This window comes from Pogoniulus pusillus, chromosome Z (assembly GCF_015220805.1).
Source record: "Pogoniulus pusillus isolate bPogPus1 chromosome Z, bPogPus1.pri, whole genome shotgun sequence".
In the NCBI taxonomy this organism is placed as follows: Eukaryota; Metazoa; Chordata; class Aves; order Piciformes; family Lybiidae; genus Pogoniulus; species Pogoniulus pusillus.
Genome location: NC_087309.1, coordinates 26,571,845 through 26,595,686, shown reverse-complemented (window position 1 = coordinate 26,595,686; position 23,842 = coordinate 26,571,845).

Below are 23,842 nucleotides of genomic sequence, written 5' to 3'. Positions count from 1 at the left end.
GAGAATCTGGAAAAGGGAATTAGTTTTGAAGTTGAGCAGCGATTTATAGCCATGGAATACATGGGATGGTGTGAAGTGACCTTGGGAATTGCTGTTCCTGCCTTATAAGTACCTTGACTCATGATAGAGCACACTGTCCTGAGATATGTACCCAGTTCATGACTTGTGGCAAGAGACTTTTGACTTTTTGGAGAACTGACATGTAAAATGCAGAGGGCAAATGAGAGTCTGGCTCAAGCAGAAGTGTTCATCTTGCAGGTTGAACTTAGCCTGCCAAAATATTCATCCAACCTGGCAGCTGCCTCTACCCTACTGCTGTCCTGGGGCACAGGCAATGAGCTGCAGCTGGATGAACTGCTCAGTCTCTGCATGAATCTGGCTCCTGGCTGTTGTTGTCCTGAAATGAGACCTGCTCAGAAAGTACTTCTCCGATGTGGCTTTATAACCAAAGATGTGAGAACATCTTGTTTGTTAACTGAGCTGAAAATGAAAGAGGTGGAGGGAAGAATGGGGTTATTACATCTACATTAAGTTTATGGTTTCCTGCAGAAACATGGTTGCCTGAGTATGCTAGTACACACAGAGTTGGTTGAAGCTTAGGATCTGTCAAATCCTCCAGGGTTTGGTTGTGACTCAGAGATACCAAGTCCCTATTCAAGCCCCACTGAAGTCAGAAGACACATGGATAGCTTTGTGGTCCTCTGTGTCTCAGTCCCTGCAGCAGGCCACCTACTGAGCTAAGATTTTGTCTTTTCATCAGTTTTAAAAATTAACTGATATGAATCATGATAATGATTTGGTTTTAGATCTTGCCTTTTGGCAATAATCAAAGCTGTTCAAAGAACTGCTGTCTTTATGTGGCCATAGGTGTGTCAGCCACTAAACTCAAGAGTAACAAAACCTTCAGGGATTTTTTAGTACAAGGCAACTTTCCCTGCTTCTGAAACCATCTTGATAATAGTCTTTGTAGTGTATACTTTCTTTTTTCTCTGGTCTTTCTTATCCTGGTTCTTCCACTGCCCAAGGCCTTAATTTGCTCTAGAAACTGCCATGTTCTAGCCTTGGAAAGATGTGTAAAGTGCCTTCCATTTTACAGGCAAGGAACCTGAGAGTAGGGGCATTTAAGGATGACATGTTTGTAATTATGGAAATATCTATAATCACACATCTCAATAGTCACTGTGATTTTCTAATCTGTGTATGTGCAATCTGAGGTCTGGTGATGGCAGGAGGAGGAAGGAAGGCTTCACAACAGGGAAAATTGGGATAATATGATCATAGAATAAACTAGGTTGGAAGAGATCTCCAAGATCATCCAGTCCAATGTATCACCCAGCCCTGTCCAATCAACTAGACCATGATGCACCTTAACCTGTTTGCAGAAACACAGTGAAACAGCATAAAACAGAGAAGCAAACCCAGCAGTTACCTGACCATGTCTACAGAGAAGAGCTCACACTCAAGAAGCCAGAACCATGAAGCAGCAACCAAACCAAGAAGCCTCCTATGTTGCAATGTGAACTTCAGGCACATAATAGTTTGCTCCAGTTAGCACTTTGGTTTTGAAGCTGGCATGACTGCAGCATGGTATGATAGATTTCCCTAAGTAGATATAAGGAGCAAGTGCTTCTATTTCAACCTACCCACTTCAATACCTACATAATTTAGTCCTTCCCTCTGCAGTGAAGCAGCAATAACATTGCTGGGACCCTGGCATGTGACCTCAAGAAGGGATGTGGAGGATTAAAGATCTTTTCACCTCTTTGCTTCCATCCTGGTACCCTCCTCACAGCACTCTGGGAAATGCCTCTTCCCTGGTGGTAGGTGGATGATGCAGCAACCATTTGGCATCCTAACACAGGCTCACCTGTGATGCATTATCACATCCAGCTGTAGTGCTGGAGTTATGGAAGTAGCTCTCATGGCTACATCCTCTGTTGCAGGTGGTTCAACCTTGTGTGGGTTGCTAAGGGTCAATCCTCTCTTCTCTGCCTGCTGAGACTGAGACCCAGACATCTTTCTCTTCATCATTACTGGCTATTGGTGCAGCAACAGACTCTGACCATAAGCCTGGTCTCTCCTGAAAGACTGCTCCTGTATTTCCAGATTGTTTCTAAATTATGGATAAATGAAATTTAGAGTGGCCAGCACAAGTAAGTGTCCCACAAAAGCTGTGTTTCAGAAGCTAAAATGGAACTTAAATATCTAATTCCACATAAGGAAAAAATTCTAGCATATCAGTACTGCTATGGATAGAACAGATTTCAAATCTTAATATGCAGTCAGAAGTCCTGAATCACCACTTGAATTAAATGAAAGTTTACTGTGTGTGCATATAGAACCACAGAATTGTCAAGGTTGGAAGGCACCTCAAAGATCATTCAGTTCCAACCATTTCCTTGCTTCCTATTTCTTGATTGGGGTTGGGTAAGGTTAGCAAAAGAATTAAATTAATTTTCTTTGAAAGTCATGCATTATGGTGTAAGGAGTATAAAGTCACATTGCATACGGCAAATGTCTCTAGGGATTGCTTTATAGACTTCTTTATATTTTTATTTTGATGATTATTACTTTCTCTGTGTCATTTCCATTTTTGCATCTCCATATTCATTATGTTTTTATTATCTCTTTTATGAAATCAGTGGCTGCAAAATAGAGAATTTTGTTCTGGAAGTAAATAGATCCAAGTATATCTATCCATAAATTTAATGTTATGGCTGTGAGAGAGACTTTTACAAAGTTGCTGATCTTAAACTGAAGCCAATTAATAGCTGACCTTTGATTTTTATGGACCATGATGTGCAGCACATCCATCTGACTTGGCAGATTTGAAATTATCCAAGTAATAGCTGAACTGCCTTGAAAAATACATTAGTAAAATTAGTGCTCATGGAAGGCAACAGATCAATCGCCCTAGAACTCAAGTCCTCATAAACTAGTTGCAAACCTCAATGAAGTTAATTACAAGTTTTCCTCGTGACTTCAGTGGGTTCTGGATGAGGGCCTTTGTCACCATAGTGCATGCATGCTTCTCAGGGGTGATGCAGATTTCAACCAATAGTTATCACAGTTATCCACTTGATGTGTGTTCCCAAACATGCTGTGATACCTGAGGGTACAAAGTGCTGTCATAAAGGAAGAGAAATCTGCTTATCATAGAATCATAGAAACAACCAGGTCGGAAGAGATCTCCAAGATCATCCAGTCCAACCTATCACCCAGCCCTGTCCAATCAACTACACCATAGCACTAAGTGCCTCATCCAGTCTTTAATGGAACATCTCCAGGAATGGCAACTCCACCACCTCCCTGGGCAGCCCATTCCAATGGCAAATCACTTTCTCTTGCAAGAAATTCCTCCTAACATCTAGCCTAGACCTCCCCCGAGCAGAACATGAGACTGTGTCCCCTTGTTCTGTTGCTGGGTGCCTGGCAGAAGAGACCAACCCCCAGTTGGCTACAGCCTCCCTTCAGGTAGTCATAGACAGCAATGAGGTCACCCCTGAGCCTCCTCTTCTCCAGGCTAAACAGGCCCAGCTCCCTCAGCCTCTCCTCATAGGGTTTGTGTTCCAGGCCCCTCACCAGCTTTGTTGCCCTTCTCTGGACAAGTCCCAGCACCTCAACATCTCTCTTGAATTGTGGGGCCCAGAACTGGACACAGTACTCAAGGTGTGGCCTGACCAATGTTGAGTACAGGGGAAGAATAACTTCCCTTGTCCTACTGGCCACACTGTTCCTGATGCAGGCCAGGATGCCATTGGCTCTCTTGGCCACCTGGGTACACTGCTCTCTTGTTATCAGCCTACTATCTACCCGTGTCCCCAGGTCCCTTTTTGCCAGGCTGCTTTCCAGCCACTCTGTCCCCAGCCTGTAGCACTGCTTGGGGTTGTTATGGCCAAAGTGTAGAAGCCTGCATTTGGACTTGTTAAATATCCCACTGGCCTAGAGGACAAAATGGAGTTACTAAGAAACCTGAAGACCACAGCCTACACAAAAAGAAATGCTGCCTTAGAGTGTGTCCAAACACTTGTATCAGTGACAGCATTAAGGAAATTTTGTGCCTAATGAAATAACTATGAATACTTATTATTTCTCCTATCACAATGAGAATTACTGGCCAGGGAGAGAGTTGGACTGAAGAAAGTATGTTTATTAATAACTCCAAGATTTGGTAGCTGTCTTTTTATGAATTAAAGGCACAACAGTTAAAGATCTCACTTGCAGAGAAACTCTTATCAATGTCTAGATGAATTAGATTTGAGCTAGTCAGAATCAAAAAAACCTAAATTTTTGTCTATGGATTTTTACCTAAGCAGATAACTGATCTAAACATGAGGATCTGTGGTGGTGCAGAATCTGCTTTATTCTGGTTATTTACTACATCCAGACAGGATAGGGTGGAACATGAGTGGAACAGAGTACAAGCCCTGTGAGAGATCAGTCTACAATAGACATGAGAGTAACTCGCTGTGAGAGAGACCACCATTGGCTTTCCCCAGCTGACTCCAGTCCTCTTGCACTTAGATGTTCCTCTTTGCTCATTAAAGCCTGCTGCAGGGCACATCAATGTCCTTGCCCCACCAGAGGTTTGAATGGGGCACAAAACTGGTTTCCTCCTCCCCCAACTCCAGCTCTGGGGGTCTGGAATGTGGAAAGAAGTAGGTGCAAAGTTCGAACCCTCACCCCTGTGGGCTTGAATGGGCAAGAGCAAATTGCCCCAGCACATATATATGGCAACTGGACACACTGTCTAGTCAGACTCTGAGGGGGGGGGTGGATCTTGAGGAGTGTTGGGAAGAAAGTGCATGGTCCCCTCTTTTGGACTGCCGCATCCTGACTTCCTGCTGCAGGGACCTGCCTCTGCCATAAACCGCCACCTTTCACAGGAGCACTGGAGGAGCAACCCGGCTTTTCCCTGTGTTGCTCCATGATCTTTGCCTGCAGAAGCCTTGTATGCAGTCATTCAGACTTGGGTGGCTTCACTTGCATGGGTTTCTGTGCCATGTTGGTCTGCTACTGGATTGCAATTCGCAGTTCCAGAGACTGCTGCAAAGGAGCTATGGCATCATCTCGAAATTCCTACTCCTCCACCATGAGCAGCACAGATGCTGCCTAGGGCCCCAGTCTGTCTTTCGTTTGTAAGTGGGGCAAAGCCATTTCTGTGGCCAAACCTTCTCCACTTTTTCTGATTTTTCTAAATTACTATATTACCAATAAGCAGCCTTGTGAAGAATTTCCTATACGGTTTAGAACCCAAAATTAACTAATTTGTATATAGTTGGGGGAGGGGGGCTTTCCAGAAATAAAGATTAATGCGTATTTTATAATTCCTGCCTTGTCAATTGCCATAACCAAGTCAAGGCCTGTGATTCCTTTCCCAACTGGGTTGACATTTCTACTGCTTTGAACCACTGACCAGATAAAGAAAAGAGAGATGTCTAGATGCCTTCCTCCTACAAGAAACTATTTTGGGCTGTTGTAGTGGAGGGCTATTCATAGGCCCAAAAATAGTCTTATTTATGCCTTGTCCTGCCTGGACATGTTTTTTCTGCCCACGTCAAGGGTAAACACATGAAAGGGGCACAACAGACCTGGTGCCATGGAGTCTGGCCTGCCCAGGGTCCAGGTTGTGTAATGTGTTTATGTAGCGCCCACATGCCCAGCTCATGCCTGCCTTGTGTAAGGCCCAGGTGATTGCCCTATCTGGGAGGTCCAGGCTTGTGGATTTTGCCTATTATGGTAAGGTTGGCTAACTGCCAACCTGATTGGTTGTTTTGATGGCCAATGGACCATTGATATCAGCCCACATATAATAAATGGGGGTACACAGGTAAACGAAGTGCTCAGGCTCCCCCACATTGCTTGCTTGCACTCATTATTATGCTTAAGCCTGCCTTTATCTATGGAGCTCAGTCTCCTGTGCATCCTTGCACCCTGTTGCACGCCCGCTGCCTTATCATTGCCTGGTAAGCTCTACTGCTGCTGAGTTACCAGGAAGCAGACCCTGGATTGTCTGCACGCGATCGGCCTGCATGGTCAGTGTTACATTGTACTCCTGCACCTGAGGTCTTGCCTAAGAATCTGTGGACAGAGCATCCAGAAGAAGCTAGGAGACAAGGGCAGAGATTGCATCCTTCACCAGGAGAACAAGGTCAGAGATTGTGCTTTCCCCAGAAACTGGGAAGATTCTCCTTTCCCCTGAAGCTGGGAGGATCCCAGCCTCAAAGTCCATGGGCAAAGACCCCCCTGAAGAATTGGACATTTGTAATAGGCTGTGATGTAGCCCCAGAGGGTGATTGATAATTAATAAGAATTTGTGAGTAAGTGCTTTAATGCTTCTGCAATTTCTATTGTCTCCTGCCATAGAGCAGAAAGAGCTTCAGCCCACCTTACTGGGCAAGCAGCATATTGACCCCAAGTGGCATTAAGCCACGGGGAAAGTCCTCTCTCTGTTTATTGTTTGAATATATGCTAGTTATTAACAAGTTACTGTTTGAGATATTCCTCTAGTGTCTTCCACTGTGTAGATCCATATTAATATTAAAATCCAGTGGTTGGGGGTGGTGAGAGTTCAGAATATTGAAGTTAATAAATTATATACTTTTATAAAATATCCTCTTGCACCAATTTATTTCTCCCTTCTGCCACAACTGGCATAGGTGGCAGAATACCCCTCTGCGACAGCTATATGACTGTTTTATACTTTGTTCAATACCACTATGAATGGAGATCATGGGTATGTTAATTCTGTCATTTTGATTTATTTGTAGAGTCTGTTAAATGCTTCAGGAGGTGTGAGATGTTTCATCAGGAATAGGTAATATTTCTGGTGTCCTTAAGAGACATTCAGGCCTGAGTTCCCTTTAAAAGGATGCCTGTCAGTGAAGGCTGGAGTTCCTGTGCCTCTCCTCTTTGTTCTATTCTTCACCCACAAGCAGGCTCCACTTTGAACAAAAACCACCACCAATATTTTGTCCTTTGTAAGTGGTGTAAATAAGTAAGTTCTGAACAGAAATTATAATCAATGTACTCTTAGACTATATTCAGCATGTGCCATTTTTACTGATGCTTTCTCTTCATCTTAGGAACGATATCTTTAGATAGTATGGTAAGAGATATTTTGGATGGAAGTAGCCTGGTTGCAATAGTACAGACCTCTGGAATGGTCAATTTACCCTTTTGAGAGATGGAAAAGGATATGATAACATTTTCTTAATGGGATTCCTTCAAAGAACGAGGTAGAGTGTTTGTTTGAAGAAGGAGTTTAACTTGCATATCTGTGCTGCAAGCCTGATTACTGTTTATGAAATTCACCAGGACTTTTCCTCTATATTTGAACTTTCTTCCCCACAAAACTAGGTTGTTGGTTTGTTGGGTTTTTTTTTCAGTGTGCATGGATTCTGTTTTTAATACCCTTTATTTTCTTAATATCATTATGGTGTACTGAAACATCTCTCTGTATTTTTTATTTGGGCCTAACACTAAAACCTCCACTATATACACAACATTAGTCCTGGCTCAGGTATTTCACCTCCTTGTTGCAACCAGGCAACTCGTCTTATAACCTCATGCACAGACCCATTTTTGTCCATCTAAGAACATGACAGGTTTCTCCTTGGATATTTCCATTGGGAGGTTCTTCTAAAGCTTTGTTAAATTTGATCTTAAACTGTCCCTTACCTATTTTTTTTTTCTTTTATCTATCAATGCACTCCAGGCTCACTGGGAAAGTGGGACACTGAAGGTGGTGAGATTAAGTGCTGTGTAGAAATAAATGGACTAAATGAAATTAACCCATTCAGCAGAATGGTATTGCCTTGTATTATGCTCATGTTTTCCCATCTGTCTGTATCAATCTTTGCATAATGATTCAATACAAAACTATTTTGGATAAACCCCATCTTTTTGGACTGAGTACACACAACATCTAACTCAGTGGAATCTATAATTAAGATTTCCGTAAGCAATACAGCAGTACGAATAATATGGTCAAGCTCAGCCTAGAATATCTAACACAAATCCTTTATCTAAAAATACAATGCCACAAGCAATAAGGATCCTCAAATTAATGTAAAATGATTTTTTTTTTTTTTTTCACTGAGGTTTGTAAGTGGACAGGGAAACACAAGCAACTAGCATTTCCATTTAGAATTTTTCTACAGTGGATGTCTAGGAAATGTTGAATCATTCCAACCTTTTCTACTTCATAATGAACCATTCAATGCATATTAAGCAGGATGCTAGAAATGGTGTGGTCTTTTTGAATTGTTTTGCTGGAGTCTTGTCTGAAGAAGCAGGGAAGTCTATAGGATCTGTCTACTTGTGTGGTGGAGAAAATATTTCATTACATTTAAGCAATGAGCACAGACTCCTTTTCAAATAGTTTTACTGTTGTCAGAGAAGTATTAGATTCTGATCCAAAAGCCTCTCAAACAAGATTTGAAGTAATAAATAGCTGATACTATTAGATGCTGGAATTTATGGGGCTGTTGTCTATTGTTCCCAATCCTGATGATAAGCACTTTGTCAAGTAGTGCTGTTTGTATGGCTTTGTCTCTTGATCATGGAGCTGGATGCACTGGAAGATGCTGCATGAATGTAGAATTTAATATCATTACTTCTCCAAAGAATTTGGAGTCAAATGATATTAAGGTCAGTGACTATATGCAGCTATGTAAAGCTAGACAGAAGACCAAAGCCAAGGATGATCTGCTGACAGCCCAATGATCCATGTGAAATAAATGAAGGGTTTAAATGAAAAAGTGGTCTGGTAATTTATTGTTTGCAATTACTGATTGTAGATATTATCAAATCTTGAGCTCTGTTCTGAATCTAGAAGTGGTTCATCCTTCCTTATTTTTGCCTTTGTAGTGTTCTGAAATGAAAAAAAAATGGCACAAGAAAGATTGTAAACACCTGTTAAAACTTTATGATCTTCTACTTACTTGTAAATGCCAGGAAAGCAAAAAGCAAGCTCTTATCTAGGAAAAAAAAAACCCTGTCCTGGATTGGTACTAAGGAGAAATATGGTCACCCAATGAGTCAGAGACCATGGGTGAGACTACAGAAAGGAAATAATTTACCAGCTATTTCAGAGATGGGAGTAAGGAAGAAGAGATCATCATTTCAGAGGATCCTGCTTTTGCAAAAAGGCTGGTTCAAGATCAAAGTGTGCAGAAATAGAGCAATAGATGGGTCATATAAGTTTGTAATCCGTTCCTTAATCTATGTTTTCTGTTTATTTTGATGGCTAAGTAACGAGAAGTAGAGTTAGAGACTTTTGCAAGGTCTGTGTATTGTCTTCCTAACCTTGATGTCATCTCTGGAAGCAATCTCTGAATCCATGGTTGTGAAACTCTGGTCAGAGACAGAGTATGCTCACAGAGTTGGGGAATTTGGGAGCACTTGTGCTTCAGTGCATGAAGTGACATCTCGGTCAGTTAAGTGCTTTGACACAGATCTCCAGCTCCTCCTGCTGATTCCACATGCTTCTTGATGCCACAGCCATCAAGGTCTGGGGTAGGAGTGGGGAGGTTGGTACTAAGCCAAAGTATCCCAAGCTTTCTTTTCTCTCATCTTGCTCGCTGCAGGCCCAGTAAACTATTCCCAGACCATTTTTGCTTGTTCCCTTTGGACAATCTTTCTTGCCAAAACACAGAAAGCAGTAAATATACATGTCTTGTAACCACCATTTTATATATCAAATTAGTAAAACTTAATAAATCCTCCATTGTTTTGTTGCACTATGGAGAATGCAGGTGCTTTTCTGCATAAAATTTTCACACAACACAGCAGGAGTTGCACTTTAAGCCTAAATGGCATGCACTTAGATATCTAATTTTTACACATTAATGCTCTCAAGATGTCTGTTATTATAAACCACATTAATTAATATTCCTTTAGCCTCTGTGAATGTATGATTCAGTAATTGAAAGGAAATTGGAAGACCACAGAGTGTTGTATTATGAACCATAATATCAATAACATTTCAACACAGAGTATTGTCATTATATTATGAATCATAATGTCAACAACATTTAAATACATGTAAATTTTGACTCTTTGGCCCTTGTGGTGCATGATACAAAAATGTATCACTCTGTAACTTCTAGTTAGCAAAAGGAAGGTCTTGTCACTGCAATCTCCACTTTTACTTAAGTTCTTACAGAAAAACAGATACAACAACACTTTAGAATTTGTCTTTATTTCATTTTTTTTAAGGAAAAAAATAGATTCTCACCCAAAATAAATCTGTAAAAAGACATAGAAATCTGGATGAGAGACATTAGAGTTTCTTTTCAGTCAGTGGAGATACAAAGGTGCTTTGGAAGGTAATTTATCTCGTCACAACCCAAGGGAATTCACATCCAATCCTTATGCATGCAATGCTGCAACAAGCTCAACTTAAAAACTTAAAATGAGCAAATATTTAAGGAACTTGTGGGTTCCTTTGCCCTTCTTATTTTGAATGGGAAACAGCAGACAGCCCATTGTCTCTTTTCGAATGTCTGAAGCCAGTGAATATGTCAAACAAGTGCCACGGTCTTAAAATTTAAGCCTTTATTTCCAGTCCAAAGATATCTGGGATTTCTGCAAACTTCTGTGCATTTCTTTTGCAAGGCAACTTCTAGTTTTTAATTGTTTCAGTACTTGCGGTAATATGTTTCATCAAAGTTGTGAACTCACTTGATAATCACGTATGACTTATGCTGGAAAAGACCTTAAGAGATCATTTAGTCCAACCTCCCTGCCATGGAGGGACCATGGCCAGGGATGTCTCTCAAACCCACCAGGTTACTCAAGCCCCATCCAACCTGGCCTTGGACATCTACAGGGAGGAGTCATACATAACAACTCTGGAATATCCATTCCAGAGACTTATCACCCTCATAGTGAGGAATTTCTTCCTAAGATCCAATATAAATCTATTCTCCTTCAGTTTAAGTGCATTTCTCCTCATTCTGTTCATGGATACAGGTATATTCTTGCAAAAAAGTCCCACTCTATCATTTCTGTATGTTTCTTTCAGATATTGGAAGGCAGTTATAAGGTCACAGAATCACAGAATGGCAGGGGTTGGAAGGGACCTTGAATGATCATCCAGTCTAATCCTCTTACCAGGATCACCTATACTAGATCACACAGGAATGCATCCAGGTGGGTTTTGAGTATCTCCAGAGAGAGAGACTTTACAACTCCCCTGGGCAGCCTGTCCCAGTGTTCTGTCACCCTCACAGTGAAACAATTTCTCCTAGTGTTTAAATGAAGCTTCCTCTGGTTCAGCTTCTACCCATTGCCCCTTGTCCTGTCATCAGGGATCTTAGAGAAGAGCCTGGCTTCCCCTGGCACTCAGCTTTTACATATTTATAAACACTGATTAAGTCACTTCTCAGTCTCATCTTCTCCAAGCTAAAGAGCCCCAGCTCCCTCAGCCTGTATTTGTAAGAGAGATGTTCCATTCCATTAATAATCTCTGTGGCTCTGCATTGGACTCTCAACTGGACATGGTGCTCCAGATGAGGCCTCACCAGGGCAGGGTAGAGGGGCAGGAGAACCTCTCTCAACCTACTAGCCACAGCCCTTCTAATACACCCCAGAAAGGCTACTCTGAATTCTTTTATTCTCCAGGCTGAACAACCCTAGTTCCTGTCCCTTATCTGCATAGCAGAAGTGTTCCAGCCCCTGGATCATCTTTGTGGCATCAGACCTTCACCGGTAGTGAACTTACACAACAGAAATCATAAAGGTTACACCAAAAATATGAAGAGATGTTTAAGTATTATCACCATGCTTTTTCTACACAACATTTTACATCATCTGTGGAGGCAGTGGAACAAGACTTGGTAGAGATCATGGGTATAAGACACACATCATAATTTTTCCTCAGAAAAAAAGGTGGAGTTAAGACTCTCATGGATAGTCTTAACTACAGATACACAACTTAAATCATCTATCAGCAATATTATCTTAACAATCACATTGGTTACTTGTGTTTTTTTTTTTTTTTTACATCTAGAGGGCTGATTATATGTTGGAGTAAATGACCCCAGTGGAGCAATGAACCCACTGAAAAAGCAGTGGGTTCCTCTTATCTTGAAGTCTTCATCTCAACACTAAAAGCCAGCATTACTACACTCCATACAGCTGCTATAGGCTGAAATTTACAGTCTGTATTACATTGGCTGAATGCTGAAATATCCTTTCTGGCATAAATGCTCATGATTTTCAGTGTTTCTAAAGCACCTACAGATCCTTGAATAAAACACACAATTGGAAGTACAACCTATTTTATGGAAGAGCTCCATCTGCCTTACATAGAGGTAGGGAAAATCTCACACTGTTGTATATTGGGCTCAGGTACATGCACATTTTATTAAACTTACTACAGCTTTCACCTAAGTGGGTGCCTAGACATAAATAACACTAGCTTTACTAAAATATGTACTTTTCTCACTCTGACAGGCATCAAGGGGCTGCAACTTGTCTTGAGGAAAATTTTCATTCTTCTCAGGGAACTACACTCCCTTTTCGATTTCAAAATGGACAAAAGAAACCCAATCCTAAACATATGATAGGTTTACTATGTGGAACCCAATAGGAAATGAAGTAAGAATATCAGACTGCTTTCAGCTGGGTAATTTCTCAGCAAAGGCTTTTGTTTTAATTTGGAAGAGAGGCAGCCCTGTCAGAGGCTACCTTCCCTTCAGCTAAACACAAGAACCTCTACAGCATTTTAATTGTACAGAGGTCCTTGAGCGAGCTGGTGGTGCAAAAGGTAGAGCAACCTTGACAGGAATGGTCTCATGAGCTTTGACAGAGGTTCTGGTGGTTTGGAGAGGAGAATACACCTATAAAAGCAAAGGAAAAAGAGCTTGAATGATTGCAACAGCTCCTGGTTGTATCTGTTGGTTTGCACAGTGGGGTGCATGTGTGTATGTGTTTGTGCACACTGGCTGAATAAGCAGCGCAGACAAATTCCATCATAATGGACAGTTCAGTGGAAAGTTAGCTAGAAAATGCAGTATATCATATTTCATGAATTTAATAGGGTTTTCATGATTTTACAAAGTGCTTCAACCAGACACTCACGGCTGGAGGCTGCACAGCAGGAGACCTAAAACACTGCATCTGTGTTTTTCAACTCTTGCCAGAATCCATTGAATTTGATCCGGAATGACTATGCATCTTTGGAATGTACATTCACTTTTCTCTTGCCTTACCCAAATAAAAAAGGGAGGGAAAGAAAGACAAAAAAAAAGAGTCTTATGAGAATTCCATATGGAAACACTAAACTAGCATTATAAAGGATTTCCTATAAACAAAATTACTACCGCAAATTTTGGACTCAAACCACATTTGAAACAAAGGTCCCTTTGTCTCAGTCTTTTTAATACATTACTTTATCTATGTTAACACACACTTTTTTTTTTTTTAATAGATATGCATAAGCAGATGTGGATGTATACATTTGTGCAGAAATGAAATGTATATATTAGTTTGAGGTCCATTTGCAATCTCTCTCTCTCTTTTATTTTTCTTTTTTTTTCAGACTGCAGAATTCCTAACAAGAGTAAACTTTAATCGTTCTGTGCACTAAATCTCTTGAAAATAAATATCCAGGGCAACTTCAAAAACCCTTAATTAGAAGCACATGTGCGTTGTTACAAATTTCTGGCTGAGGCGGCTGAGTTGTAATTTAATGTTATGATCTGCCATAAATATTACCCATAATGAGCAGACTTCACATTACTTCTGTAAGTCAGATAACTGCAATATTTTTGGTCTGCTTTTGTTCAATCACTGAGCTCCAAGTGAAGTTTAAAATTAGAAAGAAAGAACCAGTTTTCCCACCAGGGAGCTGAACATTTTTGTCCTCCTATCTATAAAGAGGGTTATTGGTTTTCTTCTGTATTCTTTGTTAGAGTTTAAAAATGTGATAAACAGAAAATAACTCTGAGATGATAGGGGAAGGGGAATAATAAGGGTTGGAGGTTAGTGAGATAACTGTGGTTTTTAAACATTTTTCTGATAGCAGTTTCCTGGCATATGTGCTGTGTTTCTCTCAAAAAAGGAAACCTCTCGTAGTTTGTTTCTACATGGAAATCTAAACCATTTTTGCCTATGTTGTATCTGACCCGAGGGGCAGTTGTCTGTCATACTGAAGGAAAAGGATGAAATTTCCTATGTTAACTTTAGACTGTTTCCGAATTGGTTTTACAGCTTTGGCATAGACTATGCATGAATATATGTAGAGGTGTGTGTGTAAGCAAGGGGGGTAACAAACCAGCTGGTAAATTTATAGTCCAAATATACAGCTGTGAGGATTATGCACTGGTTTCCTAAACGTGTGTGAAATGATACAGAAATAGATTGGGGCCATGGAACAAGTCCACAGACTCATGACTCGTGTATAAAGAGGCAGTGTGGTTTCGGACTTTAACCAACCATGCAGTCTGCATGTTTTTTCTTTATTTGCCTGCCTGAGACCACCTCCCTTCCCCTGTACCTCTGTAAAATAACAAGGGTCATCTGGTGGTTTTGACTTCAGGTATATGAGCGTTGTCTTGGCAGGCTTTCTATACAAGTGCAGTTGTGCCTTTTAGCCTGAGGGCAATGTGTGAGACTGCTGCTTTCTCCTGGGCTATCTCTCCTAGATGTTGAGTGTCCTCAGCCTATGCTCCCTGCAACAGTCTGAGCATCTTCCATGCCTTTTCCCATTCAAACAAACTTTTCTGTTGAAATTGCTTTTATGCTAGATCCAAAAAAAGCTATTACAATGAGCAAAAGTCTCCATTGAAGAGTCCAGGTGTGGATGTATCTCCTTTATTAACTGCAGCTGCTTCACATAAAATGTGAGTCCTACAACTACATGCTGCTGTAGTTGGTGGAGGAGAAAGCAGGGAAGTCATGAGCAAAGACATAACGGCTTCAAGCTGCATGCACTACAGGTCCAGATATAAAGCACATAAATGTCTGGAAACAATATGCTTTGTGGGTGTGATATATGTAGTCTGATGGCCTCGTGTCATTGATCTCTCTCTATTTAGCTTTAGCCAGACTCTCTGGCTGCTGCCATGGCTTCTGGGGAGAGACTAGTGTGTCTGGCATAGTTATCTCCCTCCAGGAGATGTCAAACACTCCTAGGAGCAGTAGTCAATTCTTGTGGTAGCAGGAGTTGCTGAAAATCCAGTTCTCCAGGGTTTCCCCCACAACACTTTCTGTCTCAGATCTGCCCCTCATTCCTGAGAAGCCTATATGTAATTTTTGTCTATGTTGTTGCAAAGCCTTTAGCTGGATCACGTTTTGTTAGATCTCATAACTCGTATTAGATACAACAAACTGAAATCCAGGTTCACTTCTTTTACTAACTTCCCTCAGCCCAGCTGAGTTACACAGGGATGAATTTGCCAACTCCCCATCCCTCTAGCTAGAGCAAAGCAGAAGCAAGGCTGTAAACCTTCAGGTTACAGGCTATCTCCAGAGACGTTTGCCAAGTTACTTTATAAACTTCAGCCACATAGGAGAGAAGATCCAAGTTCTCCATCTTTCTATTGGTTATAATTTCTCTATCAGCCCAATGGATATATATTGTTTGATCTCTGACTGTGTTGGATACCTCCAACCAAACATCTCATTAAAGTCCTGGATATAAAATACATGCGTGTTTTTACTCCTCTTTAATCTCTGGTTTCTGGAACCAGAATTGTCAAGATATGACTGCTTTCAAGATATTTCTACCAGTGCTGATGGAAATGCTCATTTCCCTGTGACTGCCAGCACCAATTTGTAGGCGGGAGGTTCAGATAATGCCTGGAAGCTTGCAGAACTGTGAGTGCATCTCTGAATGCAATCAGCACTCAGAGGCACATCCAATAGTTTGGGCCACTTAGTAAATCAAGCTTAACCCAAATATATCACTGGAGAAAAGTTTGCAAGTCCTTGTTTCATAAAGTTATTTAACACTTCACAAGTTCCTTACAACCAGAGATCAAGAAATTATTTAGAAGCATGGATCATTTCAGCATTTCAGAGCAGCTCTCTGAAACAAAGTCCTCCTCTGCTACTCCCCTCTCTGGCTGACTGCTGAACCATAGGTGACTTCCCCAGTGTGGACTGCTGCAATGTGACATTGCTGGGATTCCAACCATTGTGTCCTTGTTTGCTACCAATTATTTGGGTCTGTTCAACTTCAGGTAAAATGTTGATTTTCTCACACCCTCCCCTTAAATGGGAAATCAGAAAAGCTACAAGTAAAAGACATCAGGGCAGACATAAAGTAAGACACTGCTTTTTCAGCCGAGGTCAAACACCAGCTGTGAGTTCAAGTCAAATCAGAGCTCATATTTTTTATTGCCTAGCCCAATGCATCCTGACATGTACGAGGCTGTGCTTCTGCCTATCTCATGTCCTGGGCCAGCTTTTGCAGAGCCAGAAATCCTAGCCTTCAAGAAGAGACAACCATGGGGATACCAGATGTACAAGTCTGGAAGACCTACCAGCTATAGTTCTGTGAACACACTCTTTTCAGGGAAAGTAGCCAAAATGTGGTTGCACTTCATATGAGGCTCAGGTGAGAAGGTAAAAAGGATCTTGTGGCAGGCTGTTACCTGCCTGTCAGCTACCCCCTCATTGTCTAGCTCTCTTCTTCCCTGTGTACCTCCTCCACTCAGAGCTTTACAAGTGTCACAAAAAAAACCCAGACCATACCACCACCACCAAAACCACAATGACAACAAAACCCAAACCAAAAAAGGCCAAACCAAACACACACACACATAAATTTACAAATCTGTGGTTAGTGTCTGTTGTCCCACAGAGGCCTTCCACAATGAAGAGAGTTAAAAAATAACTCCAAATTCCAGGGGAGAAAAAGAAATTCAATCCATTACTCGTCTTCTGTATGTACCAACACAACTCTGTGAACCTGATCTTTCCCATCCCTCTTTCGTGTCTCATTTTCTTTGAACTCTTCATTTAGTTAGTTTGATCTCGTCAATGAGAAGAAGCATTCTGCACCACCAATTAAACAAATAACCAGATACTCGTGTTTTTAATTTTCATTTCTCCACTTCTCTTTAGTTTATCCTCCTTGCCTGATTACTGACTTAATAGGCTTTATGTCATACTTGAATCCAGAGCATCTGGTAATGATGGTAATCATACTTGTTCTTCCTTGGGGTTGGTTTCTGTTCAACTTCTTCTTAACTAAAGCACAGGTTTCTGCCACAGTCCACAGAATAATTTCCATTTAAACATGGTAAAGTACACCTTGTCCCAGACCCGCTGAGGCAAGTCATGTCCCTCAATATGGAAAACTACAATGTTAGGGCAATGGGTCACCTGTGTGCTTGCAGAAGGCAGATGGTAGACTTGCTGCTCTGTTTGTAGACCTCTTCAGAGAATACTCTATTATTTGAGTCCTCTACTGCTACACATACATCATTAAAAGATAATTCATAAATCACTTACAGAATGAATTTTAGCATAGAATTTTTCATACCTAGCTTAGATTGTTTGTGCATCAGAGATGTTCACCTTGAGATGTTCTAGATCTCAGTTTAGGCAGGTCAGGTACTCTTAATCCACCTCTCCAGCTGAATAAATCACTTTGTGGAAGAAGCTTTAGTGTTCCACATAAATAAGGATTCACATGTCATGGTTTGCCTAGTCTGCTAATCAAAACATGTAGCTCTGGGCACTTACCATTTAGTGCAGCTTATGAAAATCAAGCATCATTATTGCTGTCTGATACATTATCATCATCAACCATATAATGGGCAAAATGTTCCTGGTTTGGAATGAGTGTAATTTATGACTCTAAATTATTATAAATAAAGAAGGAAAAGTGCAGCTGGATACTCATTAGGCACATTCAATTTAATGTATTGAAAACAGTAAAGAATATGTTTTAATTAATAAGCCAAGTGCACATGACATGGAATCTGTAAAGAGAGCCCATGGAGCTCTTCAGTGCTCTCTTACTTACTGGAAAGTGAAACAATAAAGCTGTTCTACTCTCTAGAGAGAATTGCTCTGCATGTATGTGCAGAACAGAATTCACCTGCTTTGGCTGTCTCTGCTCTATTGTCAGAACGAGTGGATTTTGCTTTTCAAACCCCACAGTAATACAAAAGACATCTGATGTTTTTATTCACCACACTGTTTGGGCTTTGAATTTGCAGATCTGTTTCAAGAGGAGGATATTTCAGGGGGGAGAGATTCAGGGGGAGGATATTTCAGGGGGAAGAGTTTAAGGGGAAGATAGCTTACATTTCAAAAAATCAGGAACATTTTTCCAAATTCTTTTAAGAAAGAGCAATTAAGAATTGTTAAAAAGATGTTTAAAATGTTGTAAGTATTGCCTCTGTACTGCAGTGTTGGAAGGAATGAATAGGGAAAATCAGGACATCTTCAACAGCTGTGAAGTCCCAAGATGACCTTCAGCATCAAAAGTGCACCACTGACATTTCCCCTAGCAGTCTGAAAATGTACTGAAGACATCTACCAAAGCATCTGTTTCTTGGGAGGTGTTCTTAAAAAGTATTAAAATAGAAACGCAGTAGCCCAAACAATTATTAGAGTTATTATTGAGACTGAAACTGGAATTCTAGCTCAAAAGACTTGTTGAAGGATTTTTTGGCACATGACAGTAACTATGTTTGTTAGAAGCCAGAAAGTGAATCACCTTGGAAAATCTGAGCAAAATTTCCATGGTTGCCATCATGCAAGGGCAAATGAAATGTATTTCTAAACTTAAAGAAAATTTTGACATGATGTTTTACCTTACGAAAACTAACTTAAAATCATCTAATACTTGCACTTTTAGTTTAGGAGGGACATTGAGATGCTTCACCATGTCCAGAGAAGGGTGATGAGAGTGGTGAGAGGCCTTGAGCACAAGCCCTACGAGGAGAGGCTGAGGGAGCTGGGATTGTTTAGCCTGGAGAGGAGGAGGCTCAGGGGAGACCTTATTGCTGTCTACAACTACCTGAGGGGAGGTTGTGGCCAGGGGGAGGTTGCTTTCTTCTCTCAGGTGGCCAATGCCAGAATGAGAGGACACAGCCTCAGGCTGCACCAGGGGAAATTTAGGCTTGAGGTGAGGAGAAAGTTCTTCACTGAGAGAGTCACTGGACACTGGAATGGGCTGCCCGGGGAGGTGGTGGAGTTGCCGTCCCTGGAGCTGTTCAAGGCAAGATTGGACATGGCACTTGGTGCCATGTTCTAGCCTTGAGCTCTGTGGTAAAGGGTTGGACTTGATGATCTATGAGGTCTCTTCCAACCTTGATGATACTGTGATACTGTGATAATTTAAGTTGAATATTTTCTACAGTTATGATATTTTTCTTGCTGTCTGAAAGCAATGGAAGGTGCTGGTTTACAGCATTGTACTGCTTATGTTCACATCTGCACTCAAAGTGCCTTCTTAAGGCATGAATTCTCTTAAACAAAACAAAACAAAACAAAAAGAACCAAACAACAACAAATCCACAACAACAAAAAAAAACAAACCACAAGCCAGAGGTAACCATTACCATCTACAAACTGGCATCTCTCAATTCCAGTGCATGCTCAGTGGGGCCGTACGTACCCCCATAGGAAATGACTGCACAAGGTAAAGCCCTTTTTCCTGATTGTGTTTTACAGTGCTAGTGCCAGCATCAGAATCAGAGCCTTGATGTCTGTGCCCTGTGTAACCTTTTTAGAGATTGAACTGTGTCAAGAGAGAGTCCCAGGTGGAAGCTGTTCTACCACAGGAAAATTAACCTGTGGGCATGCACAATCTTGCCTGCTACAAGTAGCAATTGTAGTGAGGATGTGGTGACAGACATGACTTCACTGATGCTCTGGGTGGTTTTGTACTTACGTATAAATCTTATACCACCCCATAGAATGATAAAATTGTTTAGATTGGAAAAGACAAATTTTAAGACTCTGAAGTCTAACTATTGACCCAGAACTGCCAAGTCCATTACTGAACCATGTCACAGAATCACAGAATGTCAGAGACTGGAAGGGACCTTGAAAGATCACCCAGTCCAACCTCCCTGCCACAGCAGAATCATCTATACCAAATCACAGAGGAACATGGCCAGGTGGGAGGGAGACTCCACAACTCTCCTGGGCAGCCTGTTCCAGCATTCTGTCATGCTCACAGTGAAAAAAATTCTCCCCATGTTTAAATGAAACTTCCTATGCCTCAACCTCCATGCATTTCCCCTTGTCCTGTCATTGGGCATCACTGAGAAGAGCCTGGCCCCATCTTCCTGACACTCACCCTTTACATATTTATAAACATCGGTGAGGTCAATGTCCTTAAGTGCTACATCTGTACATCTTTAAATACCTCCTTCACATATTGTTGTGGGGGGCCTGTAGGCCTGAAAGCAGGCTTATTTATGCCTGCTCTGCCTGGACATGTCTCTCTGCCTGCACCAGGGGTAAACAAGCACAAAGGGGCACAACAGACTGGGGCCATACAGTCAGTTGCCCAGGACACCTGATTGTGTAAGTCCCCACATGCCCAGCTTGTGCCTGCTTGGTGCTGGGCCTACGTGATTCTCATATTTGGAGTCCAGGCCTGTGGGTTTTACCCAATATGATAAGGTTTGGCTGACTGCCAACCTGATTGGTCATTTGAGTGGCCAATGAGACCATCAACTCTCGGCCCACATTCAATAAATAGGGGTGCACAGGCTCACGTGCAGCCTTCCCCACGTTACTTGCAGCTCCGCCACATTGCTTGCTTGCCTGCCTGCGTACTTCCTTGCAGCTTTATGCCTGCCTTTAGGCAGCATTAGATCTGTGCTCAGACTGCATGGAATCCTGCCTCTGCACCTGGAGATCCTGCCTATGAATTCCCTGAAGAGAACATCCAGAAGGAGCCAGCAGCATAAGGTCAGAGACTCTTATTTCCCCTGACGCTGGAGGATTCCAGCCTCAAAGTCCACAGCAGAGACCCTGAAGAATTGGACACTTGCAATAGGCTGTGCCGTAGCCCAGAGGGTGTTTTCTTATTAATCCGAACTGTGAGTTAATACTTCAATGCCTCTGTAATTTCTATTAGCTCTGCCATAAAGCAGAAAGCAGTTTTCAGCTCAGCTTTGCTGGGCAAATAGTATAAGACCCCAGGCGGCATTAATCCATGGGGAAAACTCTGATTCTGTTAATAGTTTCAATGTTTGCTAGTTATTAATAAGTTTCTGTACATATATATTCCCATAATGTCTCCATAACTGTGTAAAAGAATCCTTTTAATATTGAAGTTCAGTGGTTAGGTAGGGGAGGTGAGAGTTGAAATATTGGAAGTTAATAAATATATTTTTTTATAAATATCCTCTCACATTAATTAATTTCTCTGCTCCACCACAACTGGCGTTCGGGCAGAATACCCCATCCACAACACATATATCCTGCAATTAAATAAATAGTTCAAATTAATAATTTTGAGAAGCAGTTGCTCCTTACAGAGTCCTGAAAGCAATGCCTGAAGTTGTCTCTATTACAGTGTGGACTGATTGGCTTACTATCGCCTGGATGTGTGCACAGTATTGCAGAGATCTGGAGAGGATTTCCCACCTGGTGTGCTGCTAGGGTGTTCTCCAACACATCTACATAGTCGGTTGCACTTTCCCCTGCATAACCAAGCAATTACTTTGAAAGGCACCTGCAAAAAGACCTGTGCAAAGTAGGTGAGCTTCCAGCCTGAATGAAAGCTTCTGGTCTTGGAAACAGGAAAACATCATACTCAGATGACAGACCTTCATGGATAGAAAGGTAGGCAGCACAGGTTCAGGGAGCCTGAACTCACTAGAGGAGTGAGGCATGATCTTGCCTTCTTGCCACTACAGAGAAGAGCCTGTCTACTTCAACCTGCAGTGTCTTCAGAAATGGGTATGGCTCCCAATCATGACTTCCTCAAACAGAGAGATACAGAAGTATGAGATCCTAGAGGCTCATAGAGCAAGAGTGATTAATAAGTATAAGGTAGTATATCTATACGGCAACTTATGAGGTTGTCTAGGTGCAATTAGCCCCAAGGGTCTATGTCCAAATAACCCTGTCACTGGAACCACTATACTACTGGTTGTGTGATGGGACCACCTGCAAGTGGTGAAGTGAAAATAGATCCATTCTGCTGGGCTCGTGAAATGTCTTTTACAGAGTCAAAATAAATCAAGACTTCTTGGTGCCTCTACCCTTGCTCTTACAGGACACCCAGACCATAGCCACAGGAGGTCTAAATTTTAGCTGATCCACATGCTCACTGCTTGTATTTCAGCACAACAAAGCAGAGAAATGATTATGTAGAGATTTTGTTTGTGTACACCACCCAGAAGAAGCACCAGCCTAAAAAAGCCTTTAAAAGACTTACTTTGCTGTTGACTGTGCCACCAGTTGATGAGTACTGGAAACCACAGTGTTAGTGGAATACGTGTCATCTTTGCTAATGTCTTCAACAAAAGATGTTAATGGGAAAAATCTGCTCTGTGAGCTGCAGAATTAATGAAAACGTGCTTCTTGTGAATATGTGTCTCAGGCTTGAACTTTCTGGTTAAACAAGAGTGCCAACGTGAGCATTTCTCATAGCTGTAATATGAATAATGTCTCTCCCCAGTGCAGATTCTCCAGTGTCTGATAAAGGGTAACTGGAGCCTGTCATACTCTGCCTGGTACAACTCAGCAATGCTCTGCCTTCCCCCAGGCTGTAAATTTTCATGAAACCTGTGCAATTCTAGCACACATTTTTCTGAAATAGGTTCAAAAGTTGTCAGGGGGACACAAAGAGATGAGCAGATATCCATATACCTTGGAACTTGTACGTCTTTGTTTTCTTTGGAAACCCAGACAAAAAAACACTCCACAGGCAAATTTTAATGTAGAAAATAGATATTTATGGAATCGTTTACCCTGGCTATTATCTTATGAAGGCTTTTGTTTTCCGTATGATTTATGACTTACAGGAAAAAGAGTGTTTAAAGCTAACCTATCAAAGGATTTTCAACTGTGTTCCCTCTAACATCTTGTTCTGCTTCCTTTTGATGAACAAAAGCTTACTGTAGGGCTTTTAGTACTTTTACTATTTAGGCTTTTCACTTTTAGTATTTTGCTACTTGTTCTTCCTGAGACTTTTAGTGAAAAATCTTTGAGTTGTTTCACAGTTTGGTACAAATCAAGTGTCATTATCTAAATTTTGACACGGATTATGTGAAGATAGAAGTTTAAACACTGATGATAAATAAACACCTGTTGTTTTTTTTTTTCTCTTGTCTAACTTCTTCATTTTAGTAGACTATATGGGGGCGCTTGGACTCAGAATCACAATATCACACAATTAGCTAGGTTGGAAAAGACCTCTGAGATCAGTAACTCCAACCTATCACTTAAAGCTTCTAATTAACTAACCAATGACACTTAGTGCCTCATTCAGTCTCCTTTTAAACATCTCCAGGGATGGTGACTCCACCATCTCTCCAAGTAGCCCATTCCAATGTCCAATCATTGTTTCTGTGAAGAACTTCTTCCTAAACATCCAGCCTAAACCTATCTGGAGCGATTTGAGCCTGTTTCATCTTGTTCTGTCACTGGGTGCCTGGGAGAAGAGACCAACGCCCACTTGGCTACAACCTCCTTTCAAGTAGTTGTAGACAGCAATAAGGTCTCCCCTGAGCATACCTTTCTCCAGGCTGAACACCCCCAGCTCCCTCAGCTGCTTCTCGTAGGGCTGTGCTCCAGTCCTCTCACCACTCTTGTTGCCCTTCTCTGGACATGTTCAAGCACCTCAACATCTTTCTTAAATTGAAGAGCCCAAAACTGGACACAGTACTCATGATATAGCCTAACC